Source organism: Meriones unguiculatus, chromosome 8 (genome assembly GCF_030254825.1).
Source record: "Meriones unguiculatus strain TT.TT164.6M chromosome 8, Bangor_MerUng_6.1, whole genome shotgun sequence".
Taxonomy (NCBI): Eukaryota; Metazoa; Chordata; class Mammalia; order Rodentia; family Muridae; genus Meriones; species Meriones unguiculatus.
In genome coordinates, this window is record NC_083356.1 from 73,230,047 (window position 1) to 73,255,828 (window position 25,782).

The window sequence follows — 25,782 nt, forward strand, 5'->3', positions numbered from 1 at the left end:
GGTGTGGGCATGCACGCGCCGGTGTGAGTGAGTGAGTGCCCGCGGGCTGGCGTGCAGGCCGGGCAGGGATTTGAAGCGGCTTGAGCGCCGCTGATAAACAGCCCGGAGCAGCGCGCTGGCGGCTGCTATCGGAGCTGCTGGCAGGCGAGCAAGAAGCTGTCCCGGCCGCCAGCGCTATCAGCCCACGGAGGGAGGGCGGCGGGCGGGCGGGAGGGAGGGAAAGTGTTTGCTTCAGCCCTTAATCACGGAATTTGAAATCCCAGCGAGTCGGTGCCATTTATTTTCAGAGCCTGTCAAGGCTGGTTTCGGCGTTTAGAAGAAAGGAGGCTGAGCGCATTTACATCTCCGGCTCCCACCGCCCGCTGGAGCCGGTGGGGAGAGGGCAGCGGTCTGCGCCCGAGGCTGCCCTGCCACTGCAAGGGCTCTGGGTGGCAGCCGGGGCTGTGGGTGCAGGGTGCTGGCGGGGGTATCTGGAGGCGCCACGTTTCATCCGAGAAAGCCACCCTGCCCCCGCCCCCCCATTTGCCCCAGTTCCGAGAGACTCCTGCTAACGTCTCCCCGTCGAGCCTAAGGTGGGCTGAGGGCACCGTGGGACACACCGCTCCCCGTGCAGACACTGACACTGAATCCTGAAACTGAATTCTGGAGATCCGCAAGGCCGAGGTCACACAACGGCAGACCGAGACCAGGAGGGAGGCCGGGGATGAGGGTATCCGCAGCGCACAGCAGCTCAGGGAGTGTGGAGGGAGCCGTCAGACAGGAAGCTCTCCGGCTCAGTGACCTTACTCCCTGTCCCTTCTCTGACCTTCACTTGGCACGCTAGGCACTTCCTGGGGGAGCAGGTGTGGCAGGGACGAGCAGCTCTGCTGGGTGGCTGGAGATGTTTTGTTTTGTTTTTTTTTTCCCCCTGCCTGCAGTCTTTGTGGCTTCTTGGGGCTTCTGTCTCCAAGGAGTCCTTTGGCTGGAGGACAGACGCCCCCCAGGAAACGATGGCCGCATCTATTCCCCAAGGCCCAGGTGGAATAAGGATTTTCTGGGCCCTCCAGTGTTCCAGTATGCACAGTCCTGACAAAGCAAAACACCCAAATGCCCCTCTTTCCTTACTGATATGGTCCTATGCCCCTCGTCCTGCTCATCCTTCCCAGGACAAAGTCTCTCAAAGGGCTTCTCAGTCTTATTTTAGGCCAGTCACACCCAAGCCCTTGGAAGAGTCACATGCTGGGGAAGATGGGAAAACAGGGGGACAAGGAAAAGGAAGCAAGGTTGGAATTTTCCTGTCCTTTTGAACTCTTCCGAAGTCTTATGTATATGAAAACCAGCTAACACTGTGGATTTTGTTTGGCAGTTTGTTGCACTTCATTGTTTGTAGTTACATAATATTCCCTTGGCCACACATCTCTGCATGTGGTATGCCAACAGCTGGGCATATAGATTGTGCCAAACTTGTCCTCTGACCTCTAAGACCCTGAGGACAAACTAGTCGCACCGGGGGGGGGGGTCATAAGGGCCATCAAGGACAGCTGCAGGCACAAGGGAGGCAGCAAGGAGCTTTGGGAAGCTTCATCCCCTTTCACAGCCAAGAGGTGAGCTCCGGTTTTCCTAGAGCCAGAACTGAATGAGAGAACTGGCGGCGTTTGGGACGCCAGCATGGCAGGATCTGACCCTCAAAGTCACCTAAATGAGGAAGGACCTCGGGGTTCCATGGAACGCGCAGGCAGAGCTTCCCAGGGCCGCTCACACACTCTGAAAAGGGTGGAGGGTGACTGAGAATAGGGTGTAGCAAGGGTCCTCCAAGCACCCTCCCTCCCCTTCCCCAGGAATCTGGGGCCACCTCAGTCCACATGGGAGCTTGGGCCACAGAGGAACAAGGCGGGAAGAAGGCTCGAAGCTTCTGTTCGACTTGGGAGCCAGCTCCTCGTAGCTGCGACTTGCCAGTCTGTCGATGTGGATACTGGCAGCACCCACCTCACCAGGCAAGGCTTCTGAGGGCTCACAGGAGTCCAGGCAAAGCCCACAGCAGGTTCTTCTGCCCATGCCACGTCTGAGGGTCTGAGGGAGCCGCAGTACCACCCACCTCCTCAGTAAAGAGACTGGTGTGTGTGTGTTTCTCTGTGTGCCTGTGTGGGCATTTGCACGTACATATGTGTATTTATGCGTATGTACACCTGCCTATACATTCATGTGTAGGCATTTGCACATACATATGTGTATTTATGCGTATGTACACCTGCCTATACATTCGTGTGCATGTAAATGTGTGTGCATATGCATGTATACACATGTGTGTGCCCGTTATTCTGTTGATTTGAATGCGGCATCTGCCCTCTGCTTGTAGTAGTTGTTTTTCTGTGGCTGTGATAAAATACCATGATCAAAGGCAGCTTAAGGAAGAGTTTGTTGCTGGGTGTGATGGCGCACACCTGTAATCCCAGTGCTTGGGGAGGCAGAGGCAGGAAGACCTCTGTGAGTTCAAGGCCAGCCTGGTTTACAAAGTGAGACCAGGACAGCCAAGGTTACACAGAGAAACCCTGTCTCAAAAAAAAAAAAAAAGAAAAGAAAAGAAAAATCTTCTGTTTTCAGAGGAGTAGATGGCCACATTGTCTAGGTAGGCATGATGTTAGAAGCAGGAAGTGGAGAGATCACATTTTAGCGGCACATAGAAAGCATTGAAAGTGAGCTGGGGAGGGGGCAGACTATAATTTCTCAAGCATGCCCCAGGAATATAACATATTTCTTTCAGCAAGGCTCAACTTCCTAAAGATTCCTTAAGTTCCCCAAATAGCATCACCAACCAGAATCCAAGTGTTCAAATACATGAGGATACAAGGGACATTTCTCGTCTAAACTACCCCACCACTTTGTCCTCTGCCCCTTCCCTCCTCCTGAGGACATTGTACTTTTTTCAGGACACCTTTCAATACACCTTTTCTAACCTCTCTAGGCCTTAGTTATCTGATATTTAAGATAAGGATGATAAAGAGTTATGATACTAAGCATATTTAGCAAATAAAACACAAACACACAAAAAAAATAAATAAAAGGGCAAACTCAGAAGTAGCTGGAGTGTGCTCATTTGACTTGTACAGAATGAAACATAAGCAGAGGCAGATGCATGCCAATGCATGGTGGAGGCTTTAAAAGCTCAGCACAGTTTGACACCTGCTGGGTCTTTTCTCTGAGGGATATGCTCTGTGAAGAACTGCCCTCAGCCTGGATCCCTGAATAGATCATAGAAATGTACTCTTAGTCAGGGGGTGTCTGCCATGTAGCATAACCTAGCATAAGTTGACCAGTGCAAAAACTTAGAAATAGTAGGTTACCATAACAAATGTGTGTTATGGGCTCTAGGGGACAGAAAATAGATAACAAAGAGACAGTTACTGAAGGCAGGAAAGTTGGTTTGGTAGCCTTTGTTGCACAGCAGGAAATATTCAGTAAAACTCCAGGCTATAAGAATTTAAAGCTGGGCTGAAGATATGGCTCACTGGTTAAGAGTATTGGCTACTCATCCAGAGGACCTGGGTTCAATTCCCAACACCACCTGGCAGCTCACACTTGTCTGTAACTCCAGTTCTAGGGCTTCTGATACATTCACACAGACATACATGTAAGCAAAACACCAATGAACATTAAAAAATAATAAACACACACGCATATAAATTTCAGGTGGTGTTGGTACAATGCTTTAATCCCAGCGCTTGAGAGCCAGAGGCACATGGATCTCTGCAAGTTTGAGACCAGTCTGGTCTATAGATCAAATCCCAGTACAGCCAGGGCTACACAAAGAAACCTCTCTTGAAAAACAAATAAACAAAAAGAAAAAAAATTGATGCTCAACGAAACAAAAAACTGGGCATAGTAGTACATGCTTGTTACCCCAGCAATGGAGAGGTGGAGGCAAGAAGATCAGAAGTTCAAGGCTTTCTCTCACTACACAATTCAAGGTTAGCCTGGGCTAAATGACATTCTTTCTCTCAAACAAAACCAAACAGGGCTGGGGTTGCAGCTCAGGTGATAAAGTGCTTGTCCAGTGTGCATGAAGCCCTGTGTTCAGTTCACAATGCCACATAAACTAGGGTGGTGGAAGACGCTATGGTCTCAGCATTTGAGAGACAGAGGCAGGAGGGTCAGGTAAAGCCACTCTGAGACAATCAACAAATTCGCAGCTGTCAGGCTAGGAGAGACAGCGTCTGAAGGAAGGGAGGGAGGAGGGAGGGAAAAAGAAAAGAAGGATGGAGGGACTGCAAAACTGAGTCTTCTGCGGAAGGAAGGAAGGGAGGGAGGGAAGGAAAGAAGGAGGGGGATAAAGGAGAGAGGGAATGCAAAACTGATAGTCAATGGCTGACACACTCGGTCACTTTTTACTGCACGTTGTGTTATTTGGGATTAGATCCGCAGAAGGCATATGCTAATGTTCTTAGCCCCATCACATCACTGAGTGACTGAATTTGGAGACAATGTGGTCTTTTTAAATGAGATCACACGTCAGGCTCTTGTAGGAGTGCAGTTCTTAGAAGAGGAAACTGGGACATAGGGAAAGCTATAGACAACTGTCCATAAGCTAAGAGGCAGGGTCTAGGCAGACCCTCCTTCCAAGGAGGACACTGATCACTAACCCTTGATCTTAACTTCCCACAACTGGGAACTAAGTGTCGCTGTGGAGCTGTGCTGTTGGGGGCTGGTTTATTATTTAGCAGCCATCCAAGGTTCTGGCTGCATCCTGAGGGCTCTCGGGGGAAGGCCAGGGAGGATAGGCTCCTGAGGAGAAAGCCTGCTCGCAAGCCAACAGAAGAGGCAGCTATTATAGATTTTTCAGGGTTGAAGGTGCAGCTGGCGTTCACAACTGCCCAATGAACGAGGACCAGGGATGAAAGCCTGGGTTCCCTCCTCAGTGCTGAGCAGACAGGACGTGACAGTAGTGGCCCCTGGCCTGTAATCCCAGCAATGGGGAGGTAGAGGTAGAAGGTATCAAGAGTTCAAGTTCATTCTCGTCTACACAGGGTGTTCAAGGTCAGTCTGCACTGAGTGAAAATCCCAACAGCCAATGTCCAGAGGCCCAAGCCCATGGTGCATTCAGAGAGCGAGACAACCCCAAGAGGACGCCATGTTGGTGCCAACCAACCTCCAGCTGGGAGCATCTGGAGCAAGTCCCACCCTGCCGGTCTGACAGCCCAGGCCAGGCCTGGAATTTGGCTGTCTTCTGGTGAGTATACGGACAGATAGGCAGACAGACAGGCACAGTCCTGGCCCCTCTTCCAGTGAACTGTGTCTGCAAAATTCAAGTGACAAATGACATTTTAGTAAGACTCCCGACACATCTGTGCTTGGAACACATGACATGATCTTGGAGCAGATAAGAGTTTTAATTTTAACTTCATCTGTGTCCCCTGAAAAGCATTGTTGGAGAAGCCTAACCATGAATTTTAAACTATCCATAGAAACTCTTCAAAGTCATCTATCGATAGTCAATAAAGAGATGGAGAGATGACTCAGAGGTTAAGAACACACGCTGTTCTTCCAAAGGTCCTGAGTTCAATTCCCAGCAACCACATGGTGACTCATAACCATCTATAGTAAGATCTGGTGTGCAGGCAGAATGTTGTATAAATAATAAATAAATCTTTAAAAGAAAAAGAATATCCTAGACTGAAGAAAAACAACAGGACAAAGACATGCTCAGGCAGTTTTCTCAGTCGGTTAGGTCAGCACTCTCTCTTGTGTAAAGACCATGCAGAGTGTGGTCAACACTCCCAGGGTCTAGGGTCACCTGTCTGTCATCCCAGGCTGCCCCAAGAGGATTCCACTTGATGGTACCCTGGGCTAAAGAATGAGACTCAGACAATGAAACCACAAGGATTGGAATGGAACTGAGCACAGCACCTTCCTGACCTGGGTTCCTGGGTTCCTCTCCAGCACTGCAAACAAACAAACAAACAAACAAACATAATCAGTACACGAATAAGTCATGAAATTATCCTATCAATAAAGCAGGAAGGCAAACCCTGCCCGGCTCAGAGCCTCCCAGGTTAAATCTGGAGGGGCAGCTCCCCAAACACCAGGCAGTGAGGAAAAGCTAATAGGTCGCCCAGTGCTTAGGAGCAGAGGCAGGTGGATCTCTGTGAGTTCAAGGCCAGCCTGGTCTACACAGAGTTCCAGGACAGAAGGAAACTGTCTCAAAAAAAAGTGGCTGGCTCCAAGGCTACAGGGCTGCCCATGACACAGCTCCTGTCATGTCCTCTGTTCAGGACCAGCTCCAGGCCAGCCCAGATCAAAGGGGAGGAGCCCTGTGTCTGGGTAAGGGGAGGACAAAGAGTTTGTGGCTATCTTTAACCCACCATGAGAGAGGGGTTGCTATTGGCAACCAAGATGGCAGATGGCAAGTAAGTTGATCCTTGTTCCTATTTGCTGTAATGAGCCTTATCCAGGCCCATCCTATTTCCATGTGGCAGGCTGGCCGCCCCCCCCCCCCAAACCCTATCAGCCATAGCCTTGTGATGTGCTTTAGCCAATGAACTTACCCTGGAGTCAGCAGGCTGAAGAACAGCTTCAAGAGCCTGTGTCCACTCTGCTGAGAGACTCTGCTCCTGGGTTAGTACAGAGGGAGGGACAGCATACAGTGTCCAGTTGGCTGTTTTACACCCTTGCTCCATCCTCCACCATCCAGAGGCCCCGTCTTCCGCCCATCCCATTGTTGTGCAAGGAACACCTGGCAAGCTAGGTGCTGCGCATTCTTCCTTAAGGTCAGGGAGCCTCGGGGGGGGGGGGGGGTCAGCACCAGCGACCTGCTGGGCACAGGTGTCAAGCCTGTCTAGGGTGAGTGGGGGAGGAGCTTTCTGTAGATGTGCAGGTCATCTGCAAAACTGCTGAAACCTGGGCACACCATGGCTCATCAAGGCCAAGTGACTTGCCGAAGACCCACTCAGCTAGTAAATAGAAGAGTCAGGACTTGAACCCAAAGATGCCTTAGGCCAAACCCTATCCACTGGGCTCCCATGCCACTCACACCACAAGTGGGTGGCAGGTATTCATAAGCAGATGCATGTGGGCCTTAGGAAAGCCACCAAGCTCTGGGTGTAGCCACAGAGGCCCCAGGCTCTGGGATGCACTAATATGGAAACTGAGAGGACAAGAGGACATAGCATTTAGAACTCACTCCATCCTATCCCTGTCTCCCTGCCCTTTAAGGAGAACTAAGTTTGTCAAGGTGTTGACCATGTGATAGACAGGACTAGAGATATGGCCCAGTAGGTAAATGACTCACTGTGTAGGGATAAGGAGTTGAATTCAGATCCCCCAGCATCCGGGTGAAAAGATAGGTGTGGTGTGGCAGCGCACTGCAATCCGGCACTGGGGAGACAGAAGTAGTATGGCAGCGCACTGCAATCCAGCACTGCAATCCAGCACTGGGGAGACAGAGGAAGTGTGGCAGCGCACTGCAATCCAGCACTGGGGAGACAGAGGAAGTGTGGCAGCGCACTGCAATCCGGCACTGCAATCCGGCACTGGGGAGTTAGAAAGTGTAGCAGCGCACTGCAATCCGGCACTGGGGAGTTAGAAAGTGTAGCAGCGCACTGCAATCCGGCACTGCAATCCAGCACTGGGGAGACAGAGGAAGTGTGGCAGCGCACTGCAATCCGGCACTGCAATCCGGCACTGGGGAGTTAGAAAGTGTAGCAGCGCACTGCAATCCGGCACTGGGGAGTTAGAAAGTGTAGCAGCGCACTGCAGTCTGGCACTGGGGAGACAGAGGCTGAAGAGGAGGATCTTTGGGGCCAACTGGCTAGCCAGTCCAGACAATTACTAAGATCTAGGTTCAGTGAGAAACTGTGTCTCAAAAATAGGAGAGATGGCTCAGTGGTTAAGAGCATGTGCTGTTCTTACAGAGAGCCTGGGCTTGGTTCCCAGCACCCACATGGCTGCACAACCATCCATAACTCCAGCTCCAGTGGATCTGGCACCTTCTTTTGACCTTCATAGTCAAAATAGTGCACACATGTACTCAGACGTACATAAAGGCAAAACACTCATTCATATACATATAATTTTTTAAAGCAAAAATATTTAATAAAATGTGGCAAGCAACCAAGGAAGACACCAAATATCAACCTCTGATCTCATATGCTCAGCACACATGAGCACACATATGCACTCACACTGGTACACCCATGAGAACAAAATGCTGCACACACATACCCAACCACACACACACACACACAGGAGATGACAACACCTGACGGTTTCCTTTAGAGCCTTCCATAAGTGTGTCCCTTTATCCAGGACAGGGAGGGAGGCAGAAGAGCCACTGCTCTTCCATTTTGCTAGTGGGGAAACTGAGGCACCAAGTAAAAGGATTCTATGTCTCTCCGCATGGTTTCTGGCTTGGGGCTCAGCAGCTGTTCTTCCGTCCAGGAGGTCCTGGACTCCACCTCTGCACAGTAAACAATAAATTAAAAGAAAAAACTTTTGTTAAAATTATAAAATAATAATATTTTCTAATCTCCAGGAGTGAGATGTGGGGGGAAGGGCATGCAGCTTGAGATATGGTCTCATGTAGTCTGCTCAGTACCAGAGTGTGCCATACCCCAGCTTCAGGACTGTGTGACACGGCAGGCAGAGACACATCTCTGGGACAGCCTCTCAATGTGGCATTTCCATCTCAGTATTGTCACATCAACAAGAAGCTTGAGGGCCAGCACCAGTCCCTGGCCCGGGATGTGGGACACACAGCCTTTACTGTGGCCTACACACTAGGTCACCAGGAGGCAGAGTGCTGGAGCAGTGGTTTGACCTCCCAGGTCTCCACAACACGGCACAAACCAAATGAAGTGACTCATACCTGTAAAACCAGCACACTGGAGTGGAGGCAGGGGGATCAGGCTCATGTTCAAGGTCATCCTCAGCTACATAGAGAATCTGAGGCCTGAGACCCTAAGCCACCGGCCCTGAAACCCTGGAAGAACACAGGTTGTCATGCTGTGGGGGCGGCTCCCTACGTAGTATGAATATACAGTGCCAGCTGTTTGCCTGCCTCCCCACGGAAAAGGGCCCTGGTGAAGAGAAGACTGTCAGCGGCGCCCTCGGCTCCCTCCCTGGAGTGGGAAGGGGAAGATGGCTTTCCTTTCCCAACCTGTCCACTGCCCTTCTCCATCATGAAACCCAGGATAGCTCTGGATCTGAAAGAGTCACCGGTAGCTTTTGCATACAGCATTCAAGCCCCCTGACAGGGTGTGGCCTGTCCAGCAGACCGGGGCTACAGCACAGCAGACTCCACATCCTGGGGTCCCCCAGAGGACAGAGGCGGCTTGCTTCCACGTGCACACAGCACAGCTTGGCCTGCCTTCTCCCCTGTCAATCCCCTGGCCCTCGGGGCCAGAGCTCAGGAGCTGTGGACTCCAAACAGCTCACTCCTTCCCATTCTCTGCTCCTGCATCCTCTCTGGAGCTGCCGCAGCTCTCTGTTCAAGGTCAAAGAACAAACAGATAAACCCTGTCCTTGGAGCTGGCGGAGAGGCAGTCTCTAGCTCCAATCCAATTCTGAGTCGGGGCCAGGGAGTAAGTTCCTGAGAAGGTGAGGACCGGAAGGAGGTTTTTTTTGCTGCCATAAAATGAGGGAAAATGTTTTGTAGGCAGAAAAAGAGGCCAAGCAGTTGGCTTTGGTTTAAGGCACAAATACTGGATAGAAGTAGACAGACCTGGGCAGGGAAGGTCCTGGGGTGGGAAACTAGAATATTCTTATAGCTCTAGTGATATCAACTCCCCTGGGGCCCTGATGTTAGGGTGGAGAGTTTGGGATTGTGACCAGGCTCGTGGGGACAGGATAATATGAGGGTCTAAGTAGAGTCAAGGGGAAGAGTGAGCAGGGAGTTGAAGACTCCGGAATTTTCTGGCTTTTGGCCAAGCTAGTCCGCAGTTCAGCTTGAGCTATGACTCTGTGGGTTTGCTGTGGAAAGCCATGAACCTGACGGATCCTTCCTTACAGGAGCTCGGAGAGGTCGACCACCGTTGGCCCATTTGGGAGGGGTCACACAGGCCAGGATGGGATGTGCAAGGCCCCACCCAGAGGACAGTGGGGAGTGTACCAAGCTGTATTTCAGGACTCATCCAGGTATGTGGTTTGTGGGGCTTCAGGCCCAGGGGAAGGTCTGCTCCACAGCTCATGTCTAGAGATGAGCAGCAAGCAGATCAAAGCATGATGGAGGCAGAGCCACGGGGCAGATGACACTGGGCCTGTGCAGCTGCTTGAGAAAGGAGACAAAAAGGATGACCAAGACTGCTGAGGAGACAAAGGGAAGGAGTTCTGGTGATCTGTCTCTGTCTCTGTCTGTCTCTGTCTCTCTGTGTATCTCTTCTTTGAGCCTTAGGTTCTATTGGTCGGTACACCTTAAAGAAAGTACAGCTTCACCTCCCCCCCCAAAAGCTCAGATCTATGCACACAAATCAAAGCCTGCACTGGGTCCTATGGGCCTGTGGTATTCTCTCTCTCTCCCTCCCTCTCCCTCTCCATCTGTGTGTGTGTGTGGGTGTGTGTGGGTAGGTGGGTGTGTGTGTGGGGGTGGGTGTACAGGGGTGGGGCTGGGCAGTCTATAAGAGCAGAATGGTGCCTGTTTGGAGGGTGGGTGTCAGGCAGCTGAAGGATTGGCCCTTGGTCTTCTGTAGAATTCCAGGACATTGATGCCAGCCTCTAAGAGCACCAACCCTCTCAGATTGACCTGTGTGCCTCGTTGCTTCACTAACCCCCACACAGGGATGGAATGGCTTCCCTGCTCTGAAACACACTCTCTGGCAGGGTGCGTGGGTAGTGGGTGGGATCTGGATGGTGGGGGAATGGCTAGGCTCAGTGGGTCAGAGGACAACGATTGGGAACACAATGGGATGCACAGTCAGATGGATGGACACGCGGAGGGGGGCAGAAGACAGCTGTGTGGGCCAGCGGATGGAAGGTAGAAGGCAGCCTAGCTGGGTGAATGAGCGGCTGGCTGAGCAGGGAAGAGTGTGGGATGAGCAGAGTTTTGGAAAGGAAGGGACAGGGTGACCCCAGGCCCTGGGTTGACAGTAGGCCCAGAGGTGGGCTGTCCTGTGTAGGCCCTTTCTCTGGTTCCTCAGTTTCCTAAAGCTGCCCCTCCCCCCTTCTGGGGAGCCCAGATCTGAGGACTTCCTTCTCTTTGTGTGGAGTTTAACTCTTCACCCTAGCCTTGGATTTGGCTGGGAGGCCTGACTATCCGCCAGGACTTGGTGACTGGGGCCGAGAAAGAAATTTAGGTGTCCTTGACATATGTACCTCCTCCACCCCCTTCCTTCCTTGCCTTCTGCTGCCTCCCCACCCCTCCCTGCTTCCTTCTTCCCCATCCTTCCTTCTTTTTCTCCTCCTCTTCCTCGTCCTGCTCTTCTCAAAGAAACCGAGCACCCAGATGGGCGGGGCCATCCACAGGTAAAGGCTCAGCCAAGACCTGCCTTTGCTCCTCCGCCCTTGGCCCTGGCAGGCCCAGGCATTTGTGTCCCCGCTGCCTGGTGCCCGCCCCTCCCCGCAGCTCCGATTTTCAGCTTGGGTTTGATCGGCTGCCAGGATCTCCCAAATGTCAGCGGCAGCGTTCGCGTCTTTAAGAGAGCGCCCGAGGCGATCTTTAAGCGGGGAGGCTGGGGCCGGCGCTGACGGGGGAACTCGCTGACAGCCAAGCTCGGTCGTGCCTCCCCAGCCAGCTTGCAGAGCTGCAGCCCAGTTCTGGACTCGGACTGATTTTGAAGCCTGGGGTGAAACCAGCCAGGCTAGGCCAGGAGTTGATGGCAGGACCGCTGGTGGAAACCAGGAAGACCAGGCATTAATAGATCAACTACAGAAGCTCCGAGAGCTGCCCAAGAGGCAGAGAAAATCCGTTTCCCCTTCTTCACCTTGAAGGGACATATTTAGGGTGAGGAGACATGGGAACAGCTCCAAACTTTGGCCTAGCTGGTGTTCAGATCAGTGCTGAGAGCTGTGTGACCTTGGGAAAGTTGCTGGCCCTCTCTGAGCCTCAGCTCTCTCATCATAGAAGGGGCTTAAGGGGCCAGAACACCAGTATAGAATTTCCCAGAGGCTCCAGTGTCACACAGAGAGAAACAACCTCATGGGACATGTGCTGGGTACGCCCCCAAAACCCCCCTTCTGCTGCCTGCTGGCCCTTCCCTGCAGCTTTCTAACTGCTCTTTTAAAGGAGGCTGCCATCTCTCCCGAAGCCCCCCCATGATTCCCTTTTCACCCTCAGGACAGGCTGATGGCCCAACTTTCCAGGCGTCCAGTGTCTTCCTCCCAGTCAGTGGCAGGAGCCCTAGGGAGATGGAGAAAAGGAGAACAGAGGCCAGTCCCCACCCGGGGAAGGCGCGCTGGGAAAGGGCGCAGCATGGACTTCCTGTCCCCTAGACACAGCCTCTCCTGGGACCAGGCAGAATGGGGTGTGACACTGGGAGAGGAGTAGTGTACATCCAAGGTCACCATTGACATCTCTGAACCAGGAGCCGCAGGGCCAAGGCCCAGAAGGGTTTGTACAATAAAGTCAGAATGAGTGGATGGGCAGAAACATAGGTACTGGGGGGCAGGATGGATGGACGGGAGGGGGAGCTGACAGACAGATGAATGGGTAGCGAGTGGGTGGGCCTGTGGCTAGATGGACGGGGGTGGATAGATGGATGAGGGAGCTGATGGATGGGCAGGTGGATGGGTGGGGTGTGGATGAGAGCGTGGGTGGGAGGGCGTGGAGGAAAGTGAATAGGACATGGATGGGTGGGCCGGAAGGCAGGCAGGCGGGTAGATGGGTGGATGGGTGTGGGGGTAAACAGTGAAGTAAGGTCATGAGTGAGTGGCTAAATGGATGGCTGGCCGGCACGTGGTACGGTGAACGGCTGGATGGGAAATGAGTAGATGAGGGCGCAGCTGGGTGGAAAGGATGGAAGGGTGAGTGGGTAAACGGAGGTAATACACTGAAGAGCTCTTTGTGGCAATCTGGCGCCATGCTCTATGGGACTTGGGGGAGGTCACCTGGGCTTCAGCCTCCTCAGGTGTCTAAAAGGGGCACTAGCACGTGAACGCACACCCCCCCCTCAGGTATCCCTGACGAGGCTGAAGAGATGGCTCGGTCGGTCGGTAGGTAAAGGGGCTGCTGTTGCAAGCACAAAGCACCACATTTGAAAAGGCTGGGCGTGGCCACACTCAGTGTGTGACTGTGGCCCAGAGGGAGGCAGGAGGATTCCCTGGGCTCCCTGGTCAGCCAGTCTAGCCAATCAGTGAGCACTGGGTTCACTGAGAGACCCTGGCTCAAAAAATGAAGGGGGAGAGCAAGAGCAGATGACCCCTAACCCTGACGTCTGGCCTCCCTTCACACTCATGTACACCCACGCACAGACCTTTGACTCTGGGTGTCCTCAGTCCTCTGCCCAGTGACCTCCCAACCCCCGCCCCCTCCCAGCAACACCCCCACTGCATCCTGTCCTGTGATCAGCTTCCTCTTTCCTGTGTCCACAGGGGCCTTCTGTGTGGTTCCAGGAAACATTTCCTGGGAATTGTGCTCACAGCAAAATCCAAGCATGAAACACCCACGCTGGAGACTAGTCCCACCCGGCTCCTTCAGGCTGGAGGTGGAGAGCCATCTCTAAAGTCAGAAGGGGGTTATGGGATGGAGAATGGCTGTCTCCCACTGGGTTAGAGTGCCTGCCCAGCACACTGAGTGAGATCCCCGGAAATTCGGAGGCTGGCTGTGGTAGGCACAGGCGGAGAGCCCCAGTGTTTGGGAGGTGGAAGCAGAGGATGAATAAGTCCAAGGGCCAGCATCCTTGAGTGGGGTGTCAAGCTAGAGAGGAGCCTGGGAGGCACTGTCTCAATGGGGGGGGGAGGGAGGCAGGGAGATGATTTTTGAGGGCAAAGCGCTTGCCATACAGGCGTGAGGACCCTGAACCCCCGGAATCCACACAGGAATATGCTCGTTTGTAATCCTAACTGGGAAGCGGAGGGAAACCCAGGAGGCCCAAGGGCCACCCAGCCTGTGGAGACCTTGTCTCAAAATAGGAGGAAGGTGAGCCAGCTGGTGTTCTGTCCTCTAGACACAGGCTAGAGTCATCTGAGAGGAGGGAACCCCAACTGAGACAATGCCTGCATAAGATGGGCTGATGGCAGGCCAGTGGAGGATTTCCTTAATTGGTGATTGATGTGGGAGGGGCTATGGGTGGGGCCGACCCTGGGCCGGAGGTCCAGGGACCGTAGGGGAGCAGGCCAGCAAGCAGCATTTAGTGGCCTTAGTGGTCTGGGCATCAGCTCCTGCCTCCAGGCTCCCACCGTGCTTGAGTTCCTGTGTCCTGACTTCCTTCCATGATGGACTATGGTGTGGAAGTGTAAGTCAAATAAACCGGTTTCTCCCCAAAACCTGCTTTTTGGTCATGGTGTTTCATCATAGCAACAGTAATTCTGACTAAGCCAGAAGACAAGGACCAACAGCTGAGGTTGTCCTGACTTCCACACACACATACAAGGCAGTCCGGAAACAAGTGTGAGCACCCCCCCCACACACACACACCAAAAACCAAAGTGGGTTCTAGTTCCATTTTGGTCCTCTGGGGACTTTGCAGTGCAGACCCTGTTGCTGTCTGGCCAGAACCTTGGAAGATGTTGTGGCAATTGCTGGAAGGCCAGAGAGGTTCTGCAGGCCCTTGGTAGGCTGTGCAAGGTTTGAAACACGGGTTGGCTGAGATGGGGCTCAGGGTGCAAGGCCCTGGGTCTATCCCTAGCCATAAAGGAAACAAACAAACAAGCTGGTTCTGGGGGTGCCTGCTGACCTAGTCTGAGCAGCCCAAATGGTGGGTCCCCTGCTGCTTTCTGAGGGCCTCCTCCCTCAGGGAGCTGCCACGTGGGTGGTTGAGCAGTCAGGACAAACGACAGGCTATTGGGTCTGCGGCCATTTTGACCATAGCTTGGCCAGGGCGTTCCTGAGCTTCTGCACACGGCGGGACTGAGGGCCAGAGGGAGCCATGTAGGGTTCTATACTCCCCCAAGTCCTGGAGGGCTTTCTCCTGGTCCTCCACTGCCTCAGACTCTGGTTAGAATGGTACCTCTACCATCTGTCACCCCTCCCCCACTCCCCGCTCTGAGGCCCGGCTGTGCCTGGGGGCTGTGACTGGGGGCTGGTGTGTCTGGTAAACAGGCGGCTGGCAGGTCCCCAGGGCCTGTGGGTGACAGGCCTGGTGCTGGCACCAACCCCAGGGCAGCCTGCCGAGGAGGAGGAGGAGTGGGATGAGTTCTGGGGACCAGGGGAGATTTCCTGCGGCGTCTGAGGGAGTCGAGGCTGTGTCCTGTCCCTGGCGCTCCAGACCTGCGTGGCCGCTGCGGCCGTCCACCCTTTTCCCCAGCTCTCCAGCTCCAGCCTTCACATCCTCGCCTCCAGCCACCTTCAGAGAATTCAAGTCAATATCTGGTGTGAAAGGCTGCCAGGTTCTCTCTACCTGGGGCGAGGCTAGGCGGCCTGCCCTGTGCCCTGGGGAGCCGCGCTCCACCACCAGAGAAACTGAGGCCAGAGGGCAGGTGGGAGGGGGAGTGCCGAGAGCTCTTAGGACTCCACCCCCAACCCTTCTGTCAGCCCCACGCCGTGCGGGGCGGGGGTGCCTCCGCCTCGGTTGTCCCATCTGGGGAATGGAAGGTCAGGCCTGTTGGAAAGGGGTCCTGCCAGCCTTTCTCAGCCCCCTCACCGCCCCTGGCGGAGGGAGGGCAGGGGCAGGAATCTGTCCTGGTCGGTTCCCAGCTCCCCCTCCTCCACCACGGTGCTGCCAGTTCCCCCTCTCCTTTCTCCTGCCTTCTGGCTGCCAGCCCCTCCCCACGCGGCCCCCAGACCCCAGCTGCGGTGTCTTTACAGCTCTGACCAGCCGCTCAGCCTCCCCGACTCCTCCTCCCTCTCTCCCTCCCTCCCTCCTCTCCGCTTCCCTCCGCTCTTCCTCCCCCTCCCTCCCTCCTCTTCTCCCTCCTCCCTCTCCTTCTCTCCATCCTCTCTCATCCTCCCCCCTCCAGCTCCTCTCATCCCTCCTCTCCCTCCCTCTCTTCATCCTCCATCCAGCTCCCTCCAACCCTCCCTCCCTCTTTCTCTCTTTCTCTCTCTCCCTCCCTCCCTCCCTCTCTCTCCGGGGGAAGAAAGGTCACGGTGCAGCTGATTACTCAGAGCTCAGTTGCTGTAGCAACCGGCGGGGGAAGTGGGACAGGCTGGCTTTGAGGACGCGCGAGGTCGGCCGCGGGCGGCTGGAGCCGGCGCGGGCCCCGGTGCGCGGGAGGCCGCCTGCAGCCCGGCTCTGCGCGCTGCGGCCCGGCTCCGGGTTGCGGTTTTAATGAGGCGCCCGCGCCCCTCCCGGAGCTGCGAGGGGAGATCTCTGCTCCCGGTCTCGCTCCCCCTCCCCCCCACCCCCGGTTCGGTGTAGGCATCCACCCTCCGCCTGGGTTCTGCCGGCGCCTCCTTTCTCCCCTCCGAGCCGCCCGAGAGCCGTTGCCTTCCCTGCTTGCGCCCACCCACCCTGCACCAGCTTTATCTCCGTGCTCAAGGAGACCCCAGTACCCCCTCCTTCCCTCTCAGCCTCTGTCGTCGCCGGGGAGACCCAGCTGGAGACAGGTGCGCCGGGGCTACCTCACTGCTCCCGAGGCTTCCAGAACCACCCTGAGCCTGAGCCTTCCTCAAAGCCCTGGGAGTCTTGGAGGAGGCCCTGCTGGGCTGCAGGGGAAAGCCAGAGCCTTGCCGTCCTTGGCTCCCCTCCAGCCGGCAGCAGAGCAAGGCCACCTGAGACTGGGCTAGCAGGGGTCCAGCCTTGGCAGGAAGGGAAGAGGATCCTCGGGTGGGGTTGGCCGGGTTCCAATCCCCAGCCTGCCCCCCAGGGCCTGGTGAAGTAACCCGGCCACTTGGGTTGATGCTAAACTAGGGCTGGGGAGTGGCAGAGTTTTTGCCTAGCATTGGGGGGGAGGAGATAGCCCTGGGTTCGAATCTCAGCATCATACGTAAAAAATTTAGAACACACACTTACCCAACCATGCCTCTCTTAGGTACGTGTGTCAGAGGTGAGAAAACCAATGTCCACACAAAGAAGGGGGCAGAGCTACTCACAGGGGCGCTGTGAATACGGTACATAGCCTGGAAACATCCCCAGGGTGAGCCGTCAGCGCAGACAGCCACAGGAGCACGAGGCAGAGCACAGTCTGTTTGCTCAGGGTTCGCTAACACTCTAGAAAATGCTGCCTGGGCTGTGAGGGCAGAAAGCAGTTCGGTGGCACCCTGAGGTGGCTGGGGGGCTGAGAAGGACCATGGGGGGGCTCAGGGAATCCCACCCCAGGCTGGGCTGATTGCTGCCGGGGTGAACAAAGGAAAAACAGATTCCATCCTCCCGGGCTGTACAGTCACAGGTAGGGAAGCGAGGTCTAGCCTGTGCAAAGGGCCGCAGGAAGGGTCTCAGCATCTCGGACAGAATCCGCGAGGGGAACATATTCAAGCTTCGTCCTGCGGCCCCTGGACAACTATAGCAGCCTTGGGTGTGGTTTGCAGGAGTGTGTGTGTGTGAGGCGTGTGCTTTCCTCACTGCCTCAGAGTCCTGATCTGGTAAATGGGGCCATGCTTTCTCTTGGGGCCTGTTAAGCTCATTGATGGGGCCCTAGGCTCGTCCCCGTTTCTCAGTTATAATCCCCACATCTGTTCTGGGTTTTGAGACACTGGGCACCTTGTCCAACTGTCTGGGGTTCTAGGAGCAGTCTCCCCAACTGCCACCCCCACCGGAGCCTCTGAACCTGGCACAGGCCACCCGGGGAGGGAGAGAGAAAGCTGCTGCAGCTGCCAGGTGGGGTCCAGGAGGGCCTCAGGAGGTTGATGGTGATCTGGCTTCCAACCTGCTTCAGTCCAGTTCACAGCAGGCGGGGCGGGGGGGGGGGCACTTCTGTTTTTCCTGAGCTGGGGCTGGCCATTCCTGCTGCTGTTGCCAACCTCAGCCAGGCCAGTTGGGTTCTCAGCCTCACTTGGGCAGGTGACTGATGGTGAGGGAAGGAATCCATCCGTCGCCCCAGACCTCACTTTCCCCGCACAGGGCCATCAAGGAGGGGGAGGGGCTGAGCCAGTCCCCACCTCAGGTCGCAGACAAGGGATGAGACAAATATGGAGCCTCCCCTGGGGCCGGGCCAGGCTGAGAGCTTCTCCCTGTTCTTTGCCTCTGGGCTCACACAGTATCCAGGTTTGTGGCTGTTAGAAGCAAGAGCCCAAGAGAGACCCAACCGTGGCTAGAGGGCCCTCAGCCATCCTGCCATAATGTCCTTCTGAGTGCCCTTCCAAGCAGGGCGCTGCTGTAGAGGAGATCCGCTGCTGGGGGGGGGGAGGGAGCCGGGGCAGCAGAGGGCCTGGGGTGGCAGGTATTGAACTGCGAGGAGACTGCTGAGCCAGGCTCACAGGGGCAGGTGGCAGGAGAGGCTCTAAGAGAGGTCTAGCCCCAGGCCCTGGTGCCCTGGAGACAGACAAACAGACACACAGCATTTGCAAGGGTCCAGGGCTGGGGCACAGCAGAGAAAAAGCAGGCGATTGAAAGGGGGTCGTTTCAGATGCGGGGAGATATGGGAGGCGAAAGTCGGTGAGGGCTGGGCATGCCAGGCTGGTAGGCATGTTATTTTCAGTGCCCTACTGAGAGTAATGGACACCATGGGAGGTTTTAGGCAGGGGGAGTGGCACATTTAGAAGCACTTTCCAGAAAAATCTCTCTGGCTGTCATGAGGGAAAGTGACTGCAGGGGCAAAAGGTGGAAGCCGAGACTTTCTCAGGGAGGCGCTACAGATGGGGGGTTGCAGTGGGTTGGCGGCGGGCAGAGGGAACTGATAGAAAAGATTCCGACCATGGATTGGGCCGGATGAGTGGGTGGGGAGGGGGAGAGAGCAGTGAGGCTGGGCCAGCTCCAGACTAGACTCGGGAGGGAAGGTGGTCGGAGATAGCGTCTTTGCACCCTGCTCTTCCGAGGAGCTGTTGCGTGTCCTCCAGTGGTCCCTTGTCCCCAGGCTGGCAGTCCTAGCCAGAAACGAAGGGACTCTGGTTGGAGAGGTAGCCCCTGGGGATGGCAACAGCAGCTAGCAGAGGTGGCAGCCTGGACTGTGGCCTTCCAGGGTGGGTACAGAGGCTCAGAGGAAGCATGGGCCCCATCTGTGGGTGACTTCTCTGCCTGGCACCTCCCTCCTTAGGTCTCATCCTCTTGGGAATCGTCAGAGGCAGGGGACAGACCCAAGAGCCAGAGAGCCGAGCAAAGCTATCCAGTAGTCAGAGGTGGCGCCTGGACCCTGGAGCTGAAGGCACTGTGACTGCCGCAGCAGCCTGCTCTCCTCTTACCCCAGGTTCCTGCTCTGCAGCCCCAAGAAGCACCCATTCACCCTGTCATAGCAGGTCCTATTGGCTCTGTCCGCTCCGCTCGGCTCCTGTGACAGCCCCCCCCCCATGACCTTGCCACTTCTCTAAGTACTTTCTGCTTCCCCTCCCCCCATGGTGTGGCCAAGGAGACCCAGGGCATGAGGTTTAGGGGCTGTAGAGTCTATGAGCCCTCTGTCAAAGTCACTGCCCTCATCACCCAACTCTACCTTTCCCCAAGCCTCGTCGTACTTGGAGCTGCTGCTGCCCCAGGCACTCTAGCCCGGAGCCTGCTCCACTCGGTGGGTCAGGGGAGGCCAGCCAAGTCACACTCTGCCCTCTACCTTCCTCACACACACCTGACATGCAGGAGTATCTGCGGGCAGTGCTGCATGCACGCGTGTTCGCTGCATGCATGCGTGTTCGTGCCTATGTACTTAAACACATGTACCTGTGTGCTGTCACATGCCACGCATGCAGCACGTGGCTGTGTGGCTACGGGTACGGGAACCCACGTGTGCCATGCAAGAGCACGTGGGTGTCTGTGCCTGCTTGCATGTGGGCATCCGAGGGCTACAGATGTGTTGGTGAGCACGTGTCTTGTCTGTGTGTAGGTGTGTGGTTCTGTGGGCCTCTGTGAGATGGCCACAGGCCCTATGATTGTTCAGCCATGCACTCTTCCCTGTGAGTGGGAATACGGAAGTAGGGAAGAGCCTTAGAATGGGGACTGGCTCCCCTGTAGTGGGCTCTTGGAAACACAGGTGCCAGCACGGCCTTCCCTGTGCTGTGGCAGACATCCCCCCACACACACACCCGTTCCTCTCTGCTCTTGTGGGCCAGCAGACTCCACAAGAGGCCTCCGAGGCTTTGTTTGTGAAGTTTCGAGCTCTCCCGTGTATTTGTGAGGTTTCACGATCTCCGTATGTTTTCCAGAAGCCGATGCCTGGACCTGGACTCTCTGCCCACAAAGAGGGGGTTTGCTGAGCTGCAGTGCATTCTGGGGAAGCACAAGACATGGCTGCCACTGTCGCACCAAAGGGGGTAAGGCAGAGGAGACGCTTTCCGAGCATAGAGCTAGCCAGATGTCTCCCCCTCAGGAGTCTGTGCATGAAGCAAACCTAGAGACGGTTCTGGGATTGGCAAGAATGCCATGCCGCCTGAAAATGAGGGACAGAAGCTGCTGGTGCGGCTGCGCCAGCAAGAAGCACACCTGTGCCGGTTTCCATGGTAAAGGTGGCAGTGTGGGGGGATGGAATGGTCAAGAGGCTCTAGGGACACTGCTCCGGCATGTCCCCAAGGTTAAGTGCTAGAATGCCACTAGCTGAGAGGCAGGGTCTTCCAGACAGAGCAGAGCTGTAGGTGCCCTGCCCTTGGAACAGGTCAGTGCTGGGCCAGCAGGACAGCTCAGCCAGCTAAGGCAATTACTGCCAAGAGAGAACCAACTCCTGAAAGCTGGCCTCTGGCCTCCACACACAGGCCATGATACACAGCCACACACACCACACACACACCACACACATACACACACACACTACACACACACACACACCACACATACCACACACACGCGCACACACACACTCACACACCTCACACACACACACACCCCCACCACACAGAATGGTCCGGTGTTGGTTACTCTGCTGCTTGGTCTGCTATGCAGCTGAACCCCTTCTTCATGCTCTTTCATGGAGAACCTTCTGCCAAGCTCCTCAGCATCCATCCCCCTCTCACATCCCAGGAGAAGTCAGGTTTGCCCCAGACCCTGTCGGTAGGAGTCACCCCAGCAGGAGTGGAGCCTGGCCGCCGGGTCACAGCAGGGTGGGGCAGGGCCCCTTCCACGGACAGGAGGCCAGGTGAGCCACCCGTCTCTGGATGCAGAGGGTCTCTGCCATTTCCCTCTATACAGAGGTTGGCCACGGTGGCTTCTGCTTTGTCCAGGACTCTGCTTCTGCCTCCACCTGTATCCAGCTGGGGCTGGCACCAAGAATATGCAGAGAATATTTGATGACTCATCCTGGGCATGAATGAATGAGTGTGTGAATCAATGAATGGATGGAAACTTAGATTTCATTTATTTACTTATTTATTTGGTGTGTGTGTGTGTGTGTGTGTGTGTGCACGTGTACACAACAGGTGCAGGTCAGAGGACACCGTGCAGGAGTCGGTTCCAACCTTCTACCATGTGGGTCCTAAGGACAGAACTCAGGCCGTCAGTCTTGGCAGCAAGCACTTTTATCTACGGAGCCGTCTCACCGGCCCAGGAAAAACTTGTCAGCTATTCCTGCCCTAAAGGCAGCCAAGCCGGAGGATTTTGACATTGGGTGGTAGAGTTAGCCCCCGTGTGGCTCCAGGAAAGCCAGTATCACAGGTGTGGGGTGTCGGGGTCTGCTCTACACCCTAAAATCTTATTGTCTCCTATGAGCTGCTTTTAACCCGGGGAGGAAGCAGAAGCCCAGGAGACAGTGTCGCGCTGGTGACCCAGCCAGCAAACCACGGAGGTGGGATCCACGTTCATAAGCTTTACCTAAACACACGTTCCTAGACCGACAGCAGAATTTATCCATTCACCTGCCAATCACTCATCCACCCACTCAGTCATTCTCCCAGCACCCACCAGGAATCCTCAGAATGCTATGCCCCAGGCCTGGGCATGGTGTCTGCAGCAATGAAGGAAGAGATGGTCATTCAGAATGCCACTCACACATGGCTGCCGGGGAAATGCTGGGGTGCAGAAGGCCATGGGAATCTGGTGGTTTCCAGGGGGACCAGTCAAGGTTTAATGTGCACACTTCTGGCTGGAAGGGTGTCACCAGCAGGGGGGTGTGTACAGAAGGCAGAAAGTCAAGGTCAAGGCAGAAATAAGAGAAGAAAACAAAACTTGTCATCAGCCTCCTGGAGAAGTTGGGTGGACTGTTCACTGATACTTCTGGTGATGGAGGCCACTACCATTCTACTTGTGACCAGATACATGGCTCCCACATTGTGAAGAGTGAGGGTCCATCTGGTGTGGGTCCTCTGCTGCTGACCTTGAGCCTAGTGTCTACGGAATAGAGAGCCACTCCCCAGCTGAGCGAGCCAGCCCTGTTGAGACTCTGGAGGCTCTGTCCTTCCTTCCTGCCCCCGGACTGGTCTCTGTGGGTCAGGCGTGGCCATGGGCCCAGACTGGAGCGTTTGGGAGGGAGTCATCAAAGACACCTGTCTGGGCTCCAGGTCAGAGGCAGGGCTATGAGGCTCTTAACACCTCTGCCTTATTTTCTCTCTGAAGGAGATTGGAGGTTTGAGAGTGTCTCTGCAAATGGTATCGGGTCCCAAGCCTCAGCCTGTAACTGCTGCCTCTACGTGCTCTTTTTGTCACCTAAGGGATACAAGGCATGGAATAATGCCCCTACAAATCTGCCCAAGCCATCCCAGGCTCAGACCCGAGGACTGTGTCCCCTAAACCAGCATGAAGGACTCAGCTGTAAAGCCAGTGACCTCAGCCTATGGGCCCTGTGCTGTGCTTTGTCACCTGAACCCGTGTGCCTTCTGCCCGGTATCCTCTCTACGCTAATGCAGAGCTCCCAACCCCTAGTTCCAATGAGGCGCTCGGTGGCCAGGCCAAGTACTACATGTCCCAGCCACCTTTGCAGCTAGGGGTAGTCATGTGATCACGTCTGACCAATGGGACAGGGATAATGACTTCAGCGCCCTCCAGCTTGCCTTTAAAAGGAAATGGAGCCACCGGTGACTTTAGGGAACTTGAAGCTTGGATTCCGCAGCATGCTTAGGAAAGAACAGAGAAGTGCCAACCCTCTTGACCTTGTGCACAGAGGGACGGTGTACACAGAAGGAGCCTGGGCCCCGAGCCAAGGTTCCTAATAACAGGAAAGCCTCCGGTAGGCAAAAATCAGCCCGAAGGCTACTGTCACTTGGGTACTGCCAAGGATGATGGGCCAGCCTCCAAACCCAGACCCTGAGTCTCAAAAAGGATAGTAGGCAAATGAAGAGTCCAAGGATGGCCATAGTGCAGGACCTGGGCTCAAAGCCACAGGCTCTAAAAATGGAAGCAAAAGGAAGGACAAGTTCAGGCCAGCCTCAGCTACTAAGAATTCAAGGCCAGTGTGACACCATAGACAGACAGACAGACAGATGCATGTATGGACACATGTCACCGGGCTGAATGATGACTGACACTGTCCATGCAGGTGACAGTGCCCACGGCAGGTGTGGTGGCCCATGGCAGGTGCTGGGCATGTGATTTCAGGCTGTGGGTAAGCGAACCGCCAGGGAGGTTCTAAACCTGGGAGAACTGGTGACTTCTGTGTCTTAGATGTCATCAGGTGTCCACTGCTGTGACGGCCCCTTCTAATGACCGCCAGAAGGGCAAGGCCACGGTGCTAACAAACGCCTTTATAGAATGCCACCCCAGTGCGCTGTCACCTCTAAGCCTGGCCCTTCTCCTGGAGGTCAGCAGAGGAGCCAGCCATTGTCCTGTTCCCAGGTGAGAAGATAGTCAAGGACCACATCCCCCGGCCAGTCGCTCATCACATGATAGGCCTTTGTATTCTGTAAACAAAGCTTTCTTAGTATTCTGCTACATTTTTTTAAAAAATATGTATCTGGAGGAACTGAACGTGGAAGGGGCGTGTCCTGACTAGTTTTTATGTCAACTTGACACAATCGATGGTCATCTGGGAATCTTAATTGAGAAAATGCCTCCCTTGGCTTGGCCTGTGGGTGAGTCTGTGGAGCATTTCCTTGATTGATGACTGGTGGGAGAGCACCCAGCTCACTGTGGGTGGGGCCATCACCGGGCAGGTGGTCCTGGATGGTACAAGATGGTGGGCTGAACAAGCCATGAAGGACAAGCCTGTAAGCGGCACGTTTCTGTGGCTTCTCTCTCAGTTTCTGCCTCCAGTGTCCTGTCCTGAGTTCCTGCCCTGACGTCCCTCAGTGATGACTGCCATCTGTGACTAGAAGATGAGACAAACCCTTTCCTCTCAAGCTTCTCTTTATTGTGGTGTTTAAGCACAGCAATAGAGACCCGGACTAAGACAGGGGGATGCAGGAGAAGGACAGCGGGAGGGCTCTGCAGCTGCCAGGCTTGCAGATGACCCAGCTATGCCTCTTGCTGCCAGCCACCTGCTTCCCTGGTATAAATGAGGACACTCCCTCCCTGTACCTTTTCCGGGTTCTGCTGCTGTGTAGTCCCCAGAAGCAACTTGTGATTGGAGCCACGTGCCTCTCCTTGGTCCTGCCCCCACCCCGTGTCCCAGTGCCCTTCCTGGGCTTCCCCTAAGACCTCACACTGCATGACAGTGAGGAACCCTTAACCCTGGTGGGATGCTTCAGAGCTAGGTGGCAGAGACTGAAGTGTCCCAGAGACTAAAGGGGGACTCTCTCTCGGCTTCATGGGGGCTTTGCCCCAGGGGGACACAGGCAAAATGCAGTCTTCCTCACAGGCTTGCATGTGGGTGACACAAACCTACCCACAGAGCTTAAATACAGTCTGATCTGGAAGTGCCCCGTTGACTCTAGGCTATGCTGTCAAGTACTAACAATAATATAACCAGGGTGAATAGCCATTTCCAAGCATCTGCTAGAGAAAGGAAGACACGTGGTTCTGCAGTCTTTAGTGGTGGAAGAAGGGCAGGGCAGGGACTTGCCCTGCCTCTGTAGGACTCCTGGGGCCTGTATCTGAGCATGCAACCTTTTATCCACATGGCCACAGCGTTTGAGGGCTCTCAACACTGAAGCAACCCCAGGCTTGGGGTGGAAGGCCACAGCACATACAGAGCCCACCATCTACCCCCAGCCCCCACCAGCACTGCAGAGGAAAGCTTCACCCAGGGTCTGAGAGGGCTCCGGGGTTAAGAGCCCACACTTCCCCTGCAGAGGCCCTGACTTTAGCTCTCAGCACAACACCAGGTACCTCGCAACAGCCTGTGACACCTGCTGCAGGGGATCCAGTCCCCTCTTTTGGGCACCGAGGGCACCTGCTCTCATAGGCACAAACAGACACATACCTACACACAATTTAAATTTTTAAGAAATAAGATAAAAAACAGACCTGCAAGTTCTCCCCACCGGTTCTCAGTTCTTCTTTTCTGTGCACCAGCCTGCGGCCTGCCTTGCCTTTGAGGCACTCACCACCTACCTGAAGAGGCTGCCCCACCTTTTTTTATTTTTATTTTTTTTTACTCTACCATCTCTCCTTCTGCCTCTCAGACCATCCATACCAGAGAGCTCCTCCGTCTTGAGAGCAATAGCCATCAGTCCATTTCTCCCTACGGGGTCTGTTCCTAGGTCCTTGACCAACTGCTCTCCTCCTGGAATGGGCAGAGTGCCGGCTCTGGGGAGCTGGTGACAGAGCAGATAAGCGCAGGCAGCCAGGCCCCAGCTCTGGCTCCCCCTCCCGCTGCCTGGCCTGGAAGATCTCTTCTCACTAG

At 55.0% G+C, this 25,782-nt stretch overlaps 2 long non-coding RNA genes across 4 annotated transcripts; one reads left to right on the forward strand and one right to left on the reverse strand.

Annotated features, from left to right (window-relative positions):
• Window positions 1–3,553: 3,553 nt before the first annotated feature.
• LOC132655872 (uncharacterized) lies at window positions 3,554–25,782 on the reverse strand. Of its 2 annotated transcripts, none has more exons than XR_009593790.1 (5): window positions 25,404–25,782; window positions 7,262–7,640; window positions 6,519–6,584; window positions 5,890–5,915; window positions 3,554–5,269 (listed from the first exon to the last, which is right to left on the reverse strand). It is a non-coding gene; the product is annotated as an uncharacterized LOC132655872 (long non-coding RNA). The 2 variants fall into 2 exon arrangements; XR_009593791.1 differs by having other exon boundaries at window positions 5,881–5,915.
• LOC132655871 (uncharacterized) lies at window positions 16,194–24,856 on the forward strand. 2 transcript variants are annotated; one of them, XR_009593789.1, is made up of 3 exons: window positions 16,194–16,606; window positions 20,285–20,392; window positions 24,239–24,856. It is a non-coding gene; the product is annotated as an uncharacterized LOC132655871 (long non-coding RNA). The 2 variants fall into 2 exon arrangements; XR_009593788.1 differs by lacking the exon at window positions 24,239–24,856 and adding an exon at window positions 21,488–23,973 and having other exon boundaries at window positions 20,285–20,578.